The 16,097-nt window shown below is 44.9% G+C and overlaps 1 protein-coding gene and 1 non-coding gene across 2 annotated transcripts in view; one reads left to right on the top strand and one right to left on the bottom strand.

Annotated features, from left to right (window-relative positions):
* Positions 1-16,097, bottom strand: part of TCF7L1 (transcription factor 7 like 1) — a 153,934-nt gene that overhangs the window by 120,267 nt on the left and 17,570 nt on the right. The gene's annotated exons all lie outside the window — the stretch shown is intronic.
* Positions 7,094-7,231, top strand: LOC119939798. The gene has a single exon (XR_005454761.1). It is a non-coding gene; the product is annotated as a small nucleolar RNA SNORA7 (small nucleolar RNA).

The following is a 16,097-nucleotide window of genomic DNA, read 5'->3' as shown; positions in this document are numbered from 1 at the left end:
GCTAGGGTAGATGCGAGATAATCAAATTGGACACTATCACTGTCCCACATGGGGCTCACAGTCTAATCAGGAAGGGGTAGGACTTAATCCCTAATTTACCAATGAGGTAACCGAGGCCCAGAATTTAAATGACTTGCCCAAGGTCACACAACAGTCGGTCAGTTAATCGTATTTATTGAGTGTTTAGCTTACTGTGTGCAGAGCACTGTCCTAAGGGCTTGGAGAGTACACTGTAACGAGTATAACAGATACATACCCTGCCCACAACAAGTTTACAGTGTAAAGGGAGAGACAGACATTAACATAAATAAATTACAGATATGTGCATAAGTGCTGTGGGGTTGGGAAGGGGGATGAATAAAGGAAGCAAGTCAGGATGATGCAGAAGGGAATGGAAGATGAGAAAAGGAGGGCTTAGTCAGGGATGGCCTCTTGGAGATGTGCCTTTAATAAGGCTTTGAAGACAGGGGAAGAGTCATTGTCTGTCAGATATGAGGGGGGAGGAGATTAGAACTCAGGCCATCTGACTCCTGGGCCTGTGCTCTCTCCCCTATGCCATGCTGCCTCCCACTCCTTTGAAATAAAAGGAAACTACTGATAATGGATGGCTGCAAACTAAAGGCATCCGGACAAATAATCCAATCCCTCAATCTGGTATTTACTACGTGTTTGCTGGCTGCAGAGCACTACATGAAGAACCTAATGAAATGTACGAAAAATACCTCCAGAAATGTCCTTTTTCATTATTGGATTATTCTGCTGTGGGATGCACCCAAATAATCGGATGGCCTCAATTGAGCAATTGTCTGCCACTTACTACTGCCAGGAGCAAATTCCACAGGGGCCAGGAAGTGTCCTGATTTATTTCTCCACATGCGCCACATGAGAGGGGCTTTCTTTGCCCACTTTACCACCCTGACTGTCTTTTATCTTTCAGCTTTTTGCACAGAGCTGGTGTCATTTCTGTGAGGGCAAGAAAATAGCCGGCTAGGACACAATTTGCTTCTCTCCAAACCAAAGCCTTAATAGAATATAACAAGCAGCATAGCATAGTGGATAGAGTAAGGGCCTGGTGTCAGAAGGTCATGGGTTCTAATTCCAGCTCTGCCAAGGATCTGCTGTGTGACCTCGGGCAAGTCCCTTCATTTCTCTGTGCCTCAGTTACCTCATCTGTAAAATGGGGATTGAGACTGTGAGCCCCATGTGGGACAGGGGTTGTGTCCAACCTAATTACTTTATATATCTACTCCAGCATTTAGTACAGATCCTAGCACACATTAAGTGCTTCCCAAATACCACAATTAGTATTATTATTAGTATTATTGTTAAAGAGCAGTGTGAAGGAAGTTGAAAGCATCGGCAACAGGTCAGTGGGAAAACAGAACTTGACGCTGCATCCAAAGTTAAATGTAAGAAACCCCCCATTTTCAGTAGCAGCTCAGCTAAATACAACCAACCCCAGAATTTACCCATATGGGCATCAATCCAGACAACGAGTCCAAAGTCAACACGCTCTATGAGGCCTTCAAACAACCATAGACACATTTTGAGTAACAGCATCATGTTGATCATAGGCTCATATACAGGGTCCAATTAATCAATAAATCAGTGGTATTTATTGAGTGCTTAATATGTGCAGGACACCATACTAAGCACTTAAGTGAGTACGAGACATTAGAATTAGCAGGCATGTTCCCCGCCCATGACGAGTTTACAGTCTAGAGGAAGTAGACGGACATTTTATATGAACAAGTAATACATATCTAATTTAAATATATGAACATAAGTGTTATGGGGGTGGGGTCACATCCAAAAAGTGGTAGGGCTAATGGGCAGTTCTCAAATTAAAACTGGACAGCTAGTCATAATTGCAAAACATGTGACAGCAGTGATGAAATGTAGGGAGAGGGTTACATCTCAGCCTCGCCTTTATCTCATTTCAAATGGTTTGCCAGTGGCGGCTCTAATACTTTAGCAAAATGTGATACTGTTGCAATCTGCTTTCTTTCAGTCATGTTGTCTCCCTGGTAAGAAGCACCAGTGAACACCACAAAAACTTATCACATTATGCTGATGGGGTAACGATGTCAGTAGCAGTGGATGAGCCTCGGACCTGGAACTTCAGAACCAAAAGCACGTGCGGAGGAATTGATTATCAAGCTAGTGGCTCGTGCAAAGCCATTTGCAGAAGTTAGATCCAAAAGAATACAAATTCCAACAATCCACAGGGATAACTACACATGAAGCAATTCCACCCTGCTCCTCCCTAGAGCCTGGGCATTGGCCTTATCCATCCTAGACAAGACCCACAGTTCCAGGGCTTTGCTTCATGCCAAGCTGGACATCCGAAGAGCGATTCCCAGCTAATGCGGGGCTCTAGACTAGATGTGGTTCTGTGTGTGTGACAGTTGTCAGGACGCAGTGGTAGTGGTAGTTGAAACAAAAGGGTCCTAGATTGCCAAACCCCATTTACCTTGGTTAATTTGAATTGAGCCTTCACCTGACTGATTTTGGATATCCTCCTCAAAATCATCCCGAGTGGCTACTCTATGCACACCAATCAACCGTATTTATTGAGCACTTACTGTGTGTGCAAAGCACTGTACTAAGCACGCGGGAGCATACAACGCGACAGAACTGGTGGACACATTCCCTACCCACAAGGAGCTTACAGCCGAAGCACTATACTGGTTGCTTCATGGACTTACCAAACAAACTTGGTCACTTTCAAAAGTAAAGTCAATGAGGAATTTCTTAATCTTCCAAAGTAAAATTAAGGCCTGAATTAGGATAAAGTTACCCTACGCTTTGGCAGACCAAATCTGAAGTGTGGTCATTTCTGACCCCTACAAAGTCGAGGTGAGCAGAAATGTGGGTCAGGGACAAAAGGAGATGGGGGGGGGGAGAAGAGGGAGACAGAAGACAAGGAGAGGAAGGAGAGGGAAAAGGGGAGTGAAGGAGGAAACTGAGGTGTGGGAAGAGGATGGGGGAAGGCATAAAGTGGAAACCACATTGTTGCTGGGATCTGGGTAGGATGGGGAAAGCAGCATGGCGTAGGGGATAGAACATGGGTCTGGGAGTTAAGGGTACTAATCCCAGCTCCACCATTTGTCTGCTGTGTAGTCTTGGGCAGGTCACTTCACTTCTCTGTGCCTCAGTTCCCTCATCTGTAAGGTGGAGATTAAGACCGTGAGCCCCACGTGGGAAAGGGAACACGTCTGACCCAATTTGCTTGTATCCACCCCAATGCTTAGTACAGTGCCTGGCACATAGTAAGCGCTGAATAAATACCACAATTATTACAAGGTCCTTTCCCTGGAGCATGGCAGCAGGGGCTTCTGTTGGCACTGACACTCCCGCCAGAAGTATCCCAGGATTCCAGATTTTTGATGTGGGCTGGCAATATCTGGAGCCTCCTTGTATTGACCACGAAGCAGCCAGTCCAAACACAGTGGTTACTGACGTAAGGGTACTAATCCCAGCTCCACCATTTGTCTGCTGTGTAGTCTTGGGCAGGTCACTTCACTTCTCTGTGCCTCAGTTCCCTCATCTGTAAGGTGGAGATTAAGACCGTGAGCCCCACGTGGGAAAGGGAACACGTCTGACCCAATTTGCTTGTATCCACCCCAATGCTTAGTACAGTGCCTGGCACATAGTAAGCGCTGAATAAATACCACAATTATTACAAGGTCCTTTCCCTGGAGCATGGCAGCAGGGGCTTCTGTTGGCACTGACACTCCCGCCAGAAGTATCCCAGGATTCCAGATTTTTGATGTGGGCTGGCAATATCTGGAGCCTCCTTGTATTGACCACGAAGCAGCCAGTCCAAACACAGTGGTTACTGACGAAAGATGGCCAGAGGAAGAAGCTAAACAGTATTTGATCGTACTTCTTGAGCGTTTACCATGTGCAAAGCACTGTAGTAAGCCCTTGGGACAGTACAAAGTAACAAAACAGACACATTCCCTGCCCACATTGAGCCCTTGGGTCCCTTTCGCCCCGATGTCAGGAAGGACCCCTAAAATTAGTTTCGGTCCTCACTAGAGCAGGATTGTTTGGTGCATTTGGAATGGCTGCCCTTTTGGTCCTATCCCTCTGAGCCGGCACCCGTTAATGCAATCGGACAACCCCAGTATCCACCTTTCTGAAAGCTATTTCCATTTACTAACAAGCAAAAAGAAGGCTGTGCCAAAGCTTGAGGAAGCAAAATTACCACCCTTCTGGGGCAGGGGAAACCTGTTTTTCTCATATAATGGAGATTCCCCCCCACCCACTTTGAACTTCTTGTCCTATAAGTACACTCCTTTATGTTAATGTCTGTCTCCCCCTCAAGACCGTAAGCTCATTGTGGGCAGGGAATGTGTCTGTTTATTGTTATATGGTACTCTCCCAAGCACCTAGTACAGTGCTCTGCACACAGTCAGTGCTCACTAAATACGACTGACGGCCTGATCGACTGTGATGTGGCTTTATTTGAGCAGTTTTCAGCAGGGTCAAATTCATAGTAAGGTAGGTTCTGCCATGTTAGTTCAGTACCAAGAAAATAGTTTGCATACTTTGAAGTTCTAACCCATTGACAGTTGTCCCTTCAGTGGGTCCTGCTGCATATCTCTTACCAAAATAAAAGCTAGTTGTCTACTAAAACATCTTTATTGGTAGCCTTAGGCATTCCAAGCTAATAAATGCTAAATAGAGACCTTGTAACTGGTAAATTCCACAGTCTGGTTAGAGGAGGTTGGCAACTTGTGCAGAAACCAACTGTCCACAAAATTAACCAATGGACACCAGGTCCAGCTTGGCACAGTGCTTTGCACACAGTAAGCACCCAATAAATACAACTGAATGAATGTGAGGGACGATTCTAGCTGGGCCAAGTCTTCACGACTAGCAATTCACTTTGGGATCTCTGCAGTCCCTGATTTTGGCTGCTTTCGTTAGAGTCAATAAGAGCTTCATTAGAGAGAGTGAACATGATTCCTAAAGAGTACAGGTTTGTTAAAGGAGGAGGGTGGGCTGAGGAGGGGGAGGTTATAATGCTTCCAAATTATGAGGATAAACAGGTGTTATTTACACTGAGGCTTAAGCTTAAAATGTCTAAAACAGACGGTTTTATAAAAGTCCGACTTGGCAATGCTGAAAAAGTCTCTTGGAAATCAACTGTAATTACCACCACTGCTCTGAGAATCTATGTGATTTTACAGGCTCCTTTCTGCCTCCTCATCTGAAGAAGGAGGCAGGAGAAAAGCCACTCTCTTTACATTGGATTTGTGTGCTTTGGGGCACTGGAGCAGAGGGCTGAGGTTTTGCCAAAACCCCCTCTCAACTTTTCAGTGCCCCACCCAAACAAAATTCTCTGGCAAAACATCAGGCTCAGCTTTCTCAGCGTGATCCAACGGCTCTTTCCTTTAGACGGCTCCAGTGTGGATTCCAGGTTACATTTGTTTGTTTTCATGTGCCTTAATAATCCTAAAGCCCTCTGGGGGGGAAAAAAAACCCTACAGGAAGCGTGCACACACCCACAGACATGTTTCCTATCTCCAGAGGATCTAAAAAAAGAAAAGTTTAATGAATATTAAGAAATAAACACAAGTTCTTTATCACCTTGTGATCTGCAATTGCTCCACTGCCAGAGGAGGAGATGGGAGCCTAAAGCCTAGTGAGTGAGGACAGGAAGGGAAAGAGGTACATTTGGAGTGGAAAGTTAATTATTTCACAAACCTCCAGATTGAAAAATCAGTACGGATTCTCTGGATAAACAATCTAAATTGTGGTTTGTTGCCACAAATTCCTGACACTGTCCCACTTTTTATCCATTAGAGTGTTTTAAATACCAACGTCAAAGTAACACCACCACTCTGCAATCAAACAAACTCTTTGACTCTATAATTTTCCCCGCTTATCCGCTCGGCCTCAGACAGATTTTTGGAGTGGTGGAGAGCGGAACCACAAGGATGACATTAAACCCTTGAGAAAACAAGCAAGCTCTGTGCCCGGAAGTCGAGAAGCATTTATTACTTTGCACCACCAGAAAAGTGGATTCCAACCCAGACAACAGTCCTCTGTCATTCACACTTGTCTTCCCACCGAAGTTCAAACCTGCGAACTTCTGGCGGGAACAAATCAGCCCATCACAACCACATCATTCTGGAGGTAACAAGCAATCTTTAGTCTTAAACTGTACCCAGAAGTCAAGAGAAGCAGCGAGGCCTCACAGAAAGAACACAGGTCTGGGATTCAGATGACTTAAATTCTAATCCCAGCTCCACCACTTGTATGCTGTGACCTTGGGCAAATCACTTTTCTGCCCCTCAGTTTCCTCATCTGTAAAACGGGAATTAAGACTGTGAGCCCGCTGTGGGACACAGACTGTGTACAACCCGCTCATCTTGTATCCAACCCAGCACTTAAGCTCTTATTATGTGCCAGGCACTGTGCTAAGTGCCTGGCACAAAGTAAGAACTGAACAAATATCATGTTTAAAAGAAAAATGGGCCAGCAAGGAGAGTCTGTGCGATCCTTCTAGAAAAAAGGCTGAATTGAGAGCCAATTTGCTGGCTACTTAACTACTGGATCCAATTCAGGATTTTTCCTGATTGTCAAAATCTGGACACACCCTCTATGTCGTCCTCAAAGGGAAAGGCAGACGGTGTCTAACGTGCTTTCGGAGTTAAGCTGGAACACTCATCATATCACTTTACAGACACTTCAGATAATGTTTTGAAGTAAAAGGTTGATGGAGGTGGAGAAATGCATGTCTTTCTTAAGTTTTTCATTCCGAAAGCTCCTAAACGGGTGATGCACAAAGCAGAATAGAGCAGGACTCACCCCAAGCTGTCCCAAAGATTGGATTAAGGCTGCACCTAAGGCTCGAACCTTGCAGGCTTTATACAGAATAAACGAGTTATCTTGTGTTTCCTCGCAGAGTCAATGTTCATCCAAAGGGCCCTGCTTTGTAAGGGGATGCCCAAACTAGAAAAAATTGGGACCATTTTAGATCAACTTTCCCTAGAGAAAAAAACAGTATATAACAACTGATCTGTTTCACTACAGGAGAGGATATGCACTTGTTAAAAGTATGAAGTGCTAACTACCTCCCTTCTCAGGGTCGCACCTGGAGAGTTTCCAGTGCTCTACCAGTCTCGGCTACGGGAGGGAGAGTAAAGCAGAGGCCTGCCCATGCCATTCCTAGCTTGACCAGTGGCTAGCAAGTGGAAGGCAATCTGCTATAAGTCAAAATTCACCCATGCTGGGTAGCAGCAGCATGGGAGAGAGTTGAGGGCAGAGACTCGAGGTTACTGTGCGGAAGGTGGCAGTTGTAAACCACTTCCATATTTTTACTGAGAAAACTCCATGGATAACGGTACTGGAACGATTGCAGATGGAGAGTGGGGCGTTCTGGGAGAGATGTGTCCGTGGTATTGCTTTGGGTTGGAAACACCTCGACGGCATAAGACAAGACTAACTACCTGCCTGCTTGAATTATCTTCTTTAGGCAGAGGTTTAAATGCAGTGTACCCTGGTGGAAAGATCCTGGTTCTAGTTCCAGCTCCACTACCTGCCTGATGTTCGACTCTCCCAAGCGCTTAGTACAGTGCTCTGCACACAGAAAGCACTCAATAAATGTGACTGAATGAGTGAATGAACTTAATAATCTCTCTGAGCCTGAATTGCCTCACCTGTAAAATGGTGATAATACGAACATGTCTCCCCTCTCAGACTCTGAGCCCTGTGTGGGACACAGACTGTGTCTGATCTGTCTTAGTAGAGTAATTGGACGAGTAAGTGCTCAATAAATACTATCATCATTATTAGATGCACACTTTCTCAAAAGCCTCACTCCAGAAAATCATCAACCCCTATCTGTCGCGATCCAAGAAAGAGGACACAGGTTTTAACATACACAAATGCTATAATGGCTTGCCAGAAACCATGGCAATAAACACGACTGTCTTGATTGAAGGTGTTAGTCTCAAACACAAAGAAGTCATTCCTTACCTCACAGTTCCACCAACTGCATCCAAGAAAGATAAGCAGCCACCGGCTACTGCTGAAATTCAATTAGCCAATCAATCAAAGGAATGTATTGAGTGTTTACTGTGTGCAGAGCCCGGCACTAAGCACTTGGGAAAGTGCAATGATAGACATATTCCCTGCCAATAAAAATAATAATAATAATTATGGCATTTAAGTGCTTATTATGTGCCAAGCACTGTACTAGGCGCTGGGGTGCATGCAAGCAAATTGGTTTGGACATAGTCCCTTGTTGGGCTCACAGTCTCGATCCCCATTTTACACAAGAGGTAAGTGATGCACAGACAAATAAAGTGATTTGCTCAAGGTCACACAGCAGACAAGTGCCAGAGGCAGAATTAGAACCCATGACTTTCCACTACACCATGCTGCTTCTCGTCAGGGAGAGCTTAGTCACGGAGACCTCCTGAAGATTTGATTTTGATCATTTCAATTTTAATGGGGACAGCAGAGTGGTGGTCTACTGGATATGAAGGGGAAGGGAGACTTTCAAAGTTAACAAGTCATCTTCAAATAGCCTGAGTACGGTCCTGTCATCATCATCATCCCCATCAACTCAATCAATCAATCATATTGAATGTTTACTGTGTATATGGCACTAAGCGCTTGAACTCGCTACCGCATCTAGAGGGGAAACATTATAGGGCATCAAACAGCACAAAACCATAGCTCTGGCTCTCGTTCTCACGCCTTTAGAGAAAGCTGCTGGCATAAAACAAGCTTCTTCCTTTTCCTCTTCACCTCATGCTAGAGGTTAATCACTCTTTGCTCTGGTCCTGACATCCATCCAACCAAACCACATTCTTACAGTCTCTGAGCACTCCCGAGTTCACTCACTCCTCCAGACCAGGGCTTGATCCCAAAAATCCTGAGAAACTCGGCAGATGTAACTCATCCTCTGGAGCCACAAAGCCATTGCTTCCATTAAAGTCAGAATCTCTCTCACTTGGTGAGCCAACCTCGGAACACAGCAGGCTTAAAAGGAAAAGGACATAAAGCAGGCTTTCCACCAGATGGAAATGGGAGAAAAGGGGGGACATTTTAAAGTCCGAATGCCTAGCAGCTGAGTCCTGGTAAAGTTAAGTAAGGGAAGTTACTCGGTTCTTCCGAATATGCCCCCAGAAACTGAGGTAAGACCAGTCGACACCCATTCATCTCAAAGCAAACTGGTCAGAAATTCCCAGTGCAAATCCTTCGATTCCCATGCCGGTGAGCAGGAGAGCCACCCCAAACTGTCAATCTGCCCAACACAGAAGCCCCCTCTCCCACAGCAGCCCAGAATGGATGAAGGAACTTAGTAAAGTTGCATCACGTGGGTTCTTTTTTTTCTGCTTTCTGGCCTGGCGTTGTGGTGGAGGCGAGGAGCAGCAGAGAGCAGGGAAGTCACTCTGCTGTTGAGCCATCTTGCAAGTTCTTTCCCCTTCAGATTCTGAACTCCTTATGGGTAGTACCTGCCTTTCATTCAACTTTTGAAGTATTATACGAAGACTTGCTATGGAGAGCCCGGAAAAAGTCATGAAATGCGCTGATGTAACAGCTACCACAAAAATACAAATACAAGTGTTTCCAGTGACAACATATGAATCCGAAAGCTGGACCTTGAAAAAACAGGATTGAAAGAACATCGAAGGCTTTTGCAAATACCGTGGACTGCCCGTAAAACAAACAAATGTATTTTGGAGCAAATTAATCCAAAGTGGTCTTTGGAAAGCCAAATGACTCGACTTAGATTAGCATATTTTGGACACATAATCAGGAGGACTACTTCTCTGGAGAAGACACTAATGTCAGGAAATGTCCAGGGAAAACGTAGAAGAGGCAGACCAGCAGCTAGATGGATAGAGACTATAACAACAGAAGAACTGTTAGGAAGGTTGCAGAGGACAGGACGTTCTGGAGAAGGTGTATCCATGGAGTTGCTATGAATCAGAAAAGACTCGATGGCACTTGATAATAGTGGTTGCTTGGCAAGCCACTAGCATGCTAATCAATTCCTTTGCACCAGTCTGCAGCTGGCTCATCCGTCATTCTCAATGGGGCACCCCAATGGGCACCCCATGACATTAATGGAGGGCAGTCGATCAATCAATCAACGTAAGAGGAAGATAAATGCCTGCCACCCTAGGCAGAACGCCTGCACTCTGGCAAAAGTGTTTCGGCTGCCCCATCCCTAATCTGTATTAATGTTTGCCTCCTCCCCTTAAAGACCTTAAGCTCCTTACAGGCAGGGATCATATCTACCAACTCTGTTCCATACTTTCCCAAGTGCTTAGGACTACTCTCCCCACCCCCTACAGTTCTCTAGACTGAAAACTCACTGTGGGCAGAGAATGTGTCTGTTTATTATTATACCGTACTCTCCCAAGCCCTTAGTACAATGCTTGCACACAGTAAGTGCTCAATAAATACTACTGACTGCCTTCAAAGCTTCATTGAGGGCACATCGCCTCCAAGAGGCTTTCCCTGATTAAGTCCTCTTTTCCTTTCCCTCAACTCCCTTCTGCATCACCCTGACTTGCTCCCTTTCTTCATCTCCCCCTCCCAGCCCCACAGCAGTCATGTACATATCTGTTGTTTATTTGTATTAAAATATGTCTCCCCTTCTAGATGGTAGGTCTGATGTGGGCGGGGAACGTTATATTGTTCTACTGTACTCTCCCTCAAGGGCTTACTACAGTGCTCTGCACACAGTAAGTGCTCAATAAATATGACTTACTGACAGAGCGCTGAACACTGTAAGTGCTCAGTAAATACCTTTGATAGATGGATTTTTGAAATTCCATGCAGCTTCTAGCCTGAGCTACCACTCTGTGTTCCCTCTTCTCATAATAACAAATAATAATACTTGTAAAGTGTTTACTCTGTGTCGGGCACTGTTCTAAGCACAGGGTAGATACAAGATAATCAGGTTGGACACAGTCCCTGTCCCACATGGGGTTCAAAATCTAAAGGTGGAAAGTTGGATTTAATCCCCATTTTACAGGTGAGGAAACTGAGGTAAAGAGAATTGACTTGCCCAAGGTCACACAGCAGATGAGGAGTGTATTAGAACCCAGGTCCTCTCACTCCCAGCCCATGCTCTTTCCACCAGGCCATGCTGCTTCTGATCCTGTCTCTTCTGAGGAGGGGATCCTGGAACAGTTGTAGCATTGGGAGTAATGGAATGGCACAGAATAAAGAGCAAAGGCATGAACTTTGCTGTCTCAGAATAAATGGGCAAACAGCAATCTGTTAGGTTTTATGGCCCCAAATGGAAAAAAATGGTGGCTTTTCATTCTAGTAGACTCTTCCAAGTGTTTAGTTCAGTGCTCAGTGCGCAGTGAGTGCCCAATCAATACTATCTGTTAACTGATTGACTATGCCCTTCCCACTTCCCCCTGAAATCCCTCCACCCCAAAATGGCAAGGCACTTCACTTCTCTATGCTTCAGTTCCCTCATCGGTAAAATGGGGATTAAGACTGTGAGCCCTTGTGGGACAGGGACTGTGTCCCAGCCGACTGTGTCTTGTATCTACCCCAGGGCTTAGGATAGTACCTGGCACATAGTAAGCGCTTAACAAATACCATAATTACCATTAATTACTATTTACACAAGGTAGGCACTTACTAAATACTGATAATAACAGGAGAGAGAGGGGAAAGGGCCAGAGAAATCTCATTAGCCCTAGATATCGGGGGCAGGAACTGCATCTAAAAAAATCTAATTTTAGTCAGTTTCAGGGCCCTTCAGAATACTTGGCTGATGTAATTTCCGGGCAAACTGGGACATATCAGCCAATTAGGGGACCACTTCAGCCGTTCTGACCCAATCAAAACCTTGTGGCTATTCTAGAACGTTCACATGCTGGGACTTGAACTCATGACCCTCTGACGCCCAGACCCGTGCTCTGCCCAGTGTGCACTTGGAATAGAAAGACATGATTTCCCACCTTCACGGACCTTAAAATATCCGTCTGCTGCCTCTTTCATTCATTCATTCATTCAGTCGTATTTATTGAGTGCTTACTGTGTGCAGGGCACTATACTAAGTGCTTGGGGAGTACAAATCGGCAACATATAGAGACGGTCCCTACCCAACAACGGGTTCACAGTCTAGAAGGGGGGGGACAGACAACAAAACAAGACAAGTAAACAGGCGTCCACATCACCAGAATAAATAGATATAGCTATATACCCATCATTAATATAGTAAATATGTACAAATAAAATAGAGCAATAAATATGTACAAAATAATAGAGTAATAAATCTGTACTTGTCTGCTGTGTGACCTTGGACAAGTCACCTTCTATCTGGACAGCCTCAACGAAACTGTTCTAGGCTGCTGAAACCAACTTGGAAAACAGACCGATCCAAGAGGCCAGTTCCCCAGACCCTCAGAACCTCACGGTAATCCCGGTTCCTTGGTGGAAAGAAACTTGCCACCAACTCTGTTGGATTGTACTCTCCCAGGGGCTTAGTAAAGTGTGCTGCACGCAGTAAGGGCTTGTTGCCAAATTAGGAATCACCCCAATCTGGATTTTCTAATAGGCTTGCAACCTAAAGCAATGTGCCTGAGGTCACCCTAAACCCTGGCAGTCCCGGGATACCCCCAAACAAAGCATCATGGGGTCAGGAACTCCCCCAGGAATTCCCCAGTGATTCTCTGGGCACTGTTTGCTAGCTTTAGCCTTCAGAATGTCATTAAGCATCTGTTTCAACCTGCTCCTTCTCACCAAACTCTGCAGAAGATTAGGTGATAAAACCCAAATGGTTCCCCTGGGTCACCTCATCTCTTCCCCTTTCTCAATCATTCAGTCCATCAACCAAATCGTATTTATTGCGCGCCTAACAGGGTCAGAGCACTGCACAAAATGTTTGGGAGAGTACACAACAACAGAATTAGCAGCTACGTTCCCAGCCTATAACGAACTTACAGTCCAAGGAGGGGGAGACAGACATTAATATGAATAAGTTATGTATGCTGTATCATTTAAAGATATGTACATAACATTCGCCTGCCTGGTATTGGATGGATGTGCCATTGTGAGGTGAATGTCCTTAAGGCGGGAAGGGAAGGAAAAAGAGAAGATGCAAGAGACCTGGAAAATTCACCACCAGGGCAATCAGTCCCTGCAGAGTTTAGGTATGACTATACGTCTATAGCAGTTATTCCCCCAGTACTTTGGAGGCAGAGGTCAGAGTCAGAGACGTAAACCACCATCAAATCCACTAAGCTCTGATTTGTTGACGATCAAGGGGCTAATTGATATCAACATTATAAACCAGAACTTATTTCCTACTACTTAATCCACGTAAAAGTCTAAGCTGCAGAGTGACTGTGGACTGGGTTGATGCAACTAATCAAAGAACAATAAACAAGGGAATCCATAAACAAAAAACAAACAAAAAACCCTTTCCAATCTAAGCAAGAAAATCAGGACTCCAAGTGTGTAAAACACTATGACCAGAACTACAGGCTGTTTGGTCAAAAAGGCTGTAGAGAAGCAGTATGGCCCAGTGGATAAAGCATGGGCCTGGGCGTCAGAAAGACCTGGGTTCCAATCCCAACTTCGCCACTTGTCCGCTGTGGGACCCTGGATGCATCACTTCACTTCTCCGCACCCAACCCGATTTGTTTGTATCCACCCAAGCACTTAGTACAGTGTCTGGCACACAGTAAGCGTTCAACAAATGCTATTATTATTATTACAAAGAAAAGTTTAGTGTGTGGATGCAGTTGGATCTGACCCAAAGAGCAAATTTAGTACAGTTACATTAAAAGTACAAATCAGAATCCCCCGTTTCAAACCCCTTTCTACTTTGTTGCTCCGGAAATCCTATTTCTCTAGGGCCAGAGCCTGCTTCTATTCATCTGTAAAATGGGGGCGCCAGCTCCCAACCCAGTCCCCCAGGACTTACTTTTTAAGGGTGTGCTCCTCACACCACAAACCCAGGATTGTATTTAAACTTCATTCCAGCTGATTCCATGGGATAACAGGACTCGGCAATTCAGTCTGCTCAGTTGGACCCTCGGTTGCTTCTAAGATTCTTTTCTTAATTAGAGATTTAATTTAAGAGTGTGCCACAGACACAGCATTTGCTGTGCAATTTGCAAATTCATACATGGCCCTGCCCTCGTGATTTCTTATTATCAAATTCTTAAAGAACAAAGAACAGAGAGAGGATTGACTGTCCCTATCTAATTTCTTTTTAATGGCATTTCTAAGTGCTTACCAGGTGCCAAGCACCATCCTAAGCACTGGGGGAGAGACATGGTAATCAGGTTGGACACAGTCCGTGTCCCACATGGGGCTCACAGTCATAATCCTCATTTTACAGATGAGGTAACTGAGGCACAGAGAAGTTAAGTACTTGGCCCACGGTCACACGGCAGACAAGTGGCAGAGCCGGGATTAGAACCCAGGTAATAGTGCTCTATCCACTAGGTCACACTCCTCCTCTAATATAGGACACACCAAAGTGTGACCCAACAGAATGCAATTGTTTTTAAACCTCATTAGCTATCACACATGAACTTTTAGCTCAGTAGTACCTTGTCAGAATCAAGATGTGCCCACGGTTCGAGGGCAGTTCAGTCTGTTGGATATCAACCTTCTCAGCGACTTGACCAAAACTGATCCAGGGCTAGAACTGGGCTCGTAACTGTCTGCTTTTGGACCCAATCAATGGTATTTATTGAGCATTTACCATGTGCGGGGCATTGTACTAAGCGCTTGTACTGGTCAAATTGATTCAACTGTTTTTTAAACTTTATTACAGCTGGAAAAAATCCAAAATTTTGAATAGCTAGCAGGCTACATATACTTCACATTTGTTATTAATAAAAAAATTCATGCGGCCTGCACACATATGGATCGCTGGTCACGTGGCCCGCTATTGCAACCGCCTGGAAGCTCCTGATATTAGGAGACGTGGCGATGAAAAATGGAACCATCCCATTTATTCGGGATGTTGGCCACTCTACCCAGGCAAACAACTAGTGTACACGCAGATGTGGCCCTGGAAGAGCTCCCGCTAAGAGTTCCGAGTGACTCCAAATTAACTGGAATACATAAAAATCATCACCGTGGAAAGAGATTCCACAGCTTTCCTGACTAGCAACACTTATGTTTTGGGACACTTTTCTTTATTTACATTTTTGCAGCGGTCCCTTGGTATTACCTGGGGACCAGTTAGAGAGACACACACCCCGGCCCCCCTATGACCCAAGTGAAGCCATGAATGTCATCTGCTCCCCGTGGCAATGCATTCAAAGCCCCAAGAAGTTGATCTAACATTTGCTGGCCATTCGGGCTTTGTGGGAGAAGGGCTGGGGTGATGACCAGACAGCCCTTGAAGAGGCAGGACTGTGCTTGAGAAGACAGCAGACAGTAAGTCAGTCAATGGTAATTATTGAGCTCTTAATGTACGCAGAGCACTGTACTACACACTTGGGAGAGTAAAATATAATAAAGTTGGTAAAGGGCAACCCCTGGCCACAAGGGAATGCCCATTCCAGGACTTTCTTATATCGGCACAGAGTTCCAGCCTGGTTTACTTCCAGCCCTGACTACCAGTCATTCCCTTATCTTCTATTTGTAGAGTTGATTTTCCTCTGTACATGCAGTTCCTTGCCTTGTCCCTAACGAACTTAATCTTGGTCGTTTCTGTGAACTTTAACTTGTCAATATCTTGTAAAATTATTTTTCTGTCCTCCAGGGCATAGAGTCACCCCACGCCTACATATTTAAAGAATACGATTTGCATTCTATTGTCACAAATTACCGATTAAAACATCATTGTGTAAGCCCCACAAACAAGCCCTTAAAGGACCACCACTCGAAGCATGCCCCTTCTCCTGACCCAGAGAGAGATGACTATCCATCCCACTAAAAGCAGCATAATTGTGGGAGCGATTCTTGAAGAGTTTACGGAACAAAGAATCCCCAGGATTCTTGAACTTCATGGAAACATACGAGGACCCAGAGAATAACAGTAGCAGACTCTAGATAGGTGATATAATGAAAAACAGCATGGCCCAGTGGATAGATCAGGGGCCTGAGAGTCAGAAGGACCTGAGTTCTAA

Source organism: Tachyglossus aculeatus, chromosome 17, assembly GCF_015852505.1.
Source record: "Tachyglossus aculeatus isolate mTacAcu1 chromosome 17, mTacAcu1.pri, whole genome shotgun sequence".
NCBI classification, from domain to species: domain Eukaryota; kingdom Metazoa; phylum Chordata; class Mammalia; order Monotremata; family Tachyglossidae; genus Tachyglossus; species Tachyglossus aculeatus.
Note: the sequence above shows the minus strand (reverse complement) of the source record. Positions and strands in the feature narration are given on the sequence as shown.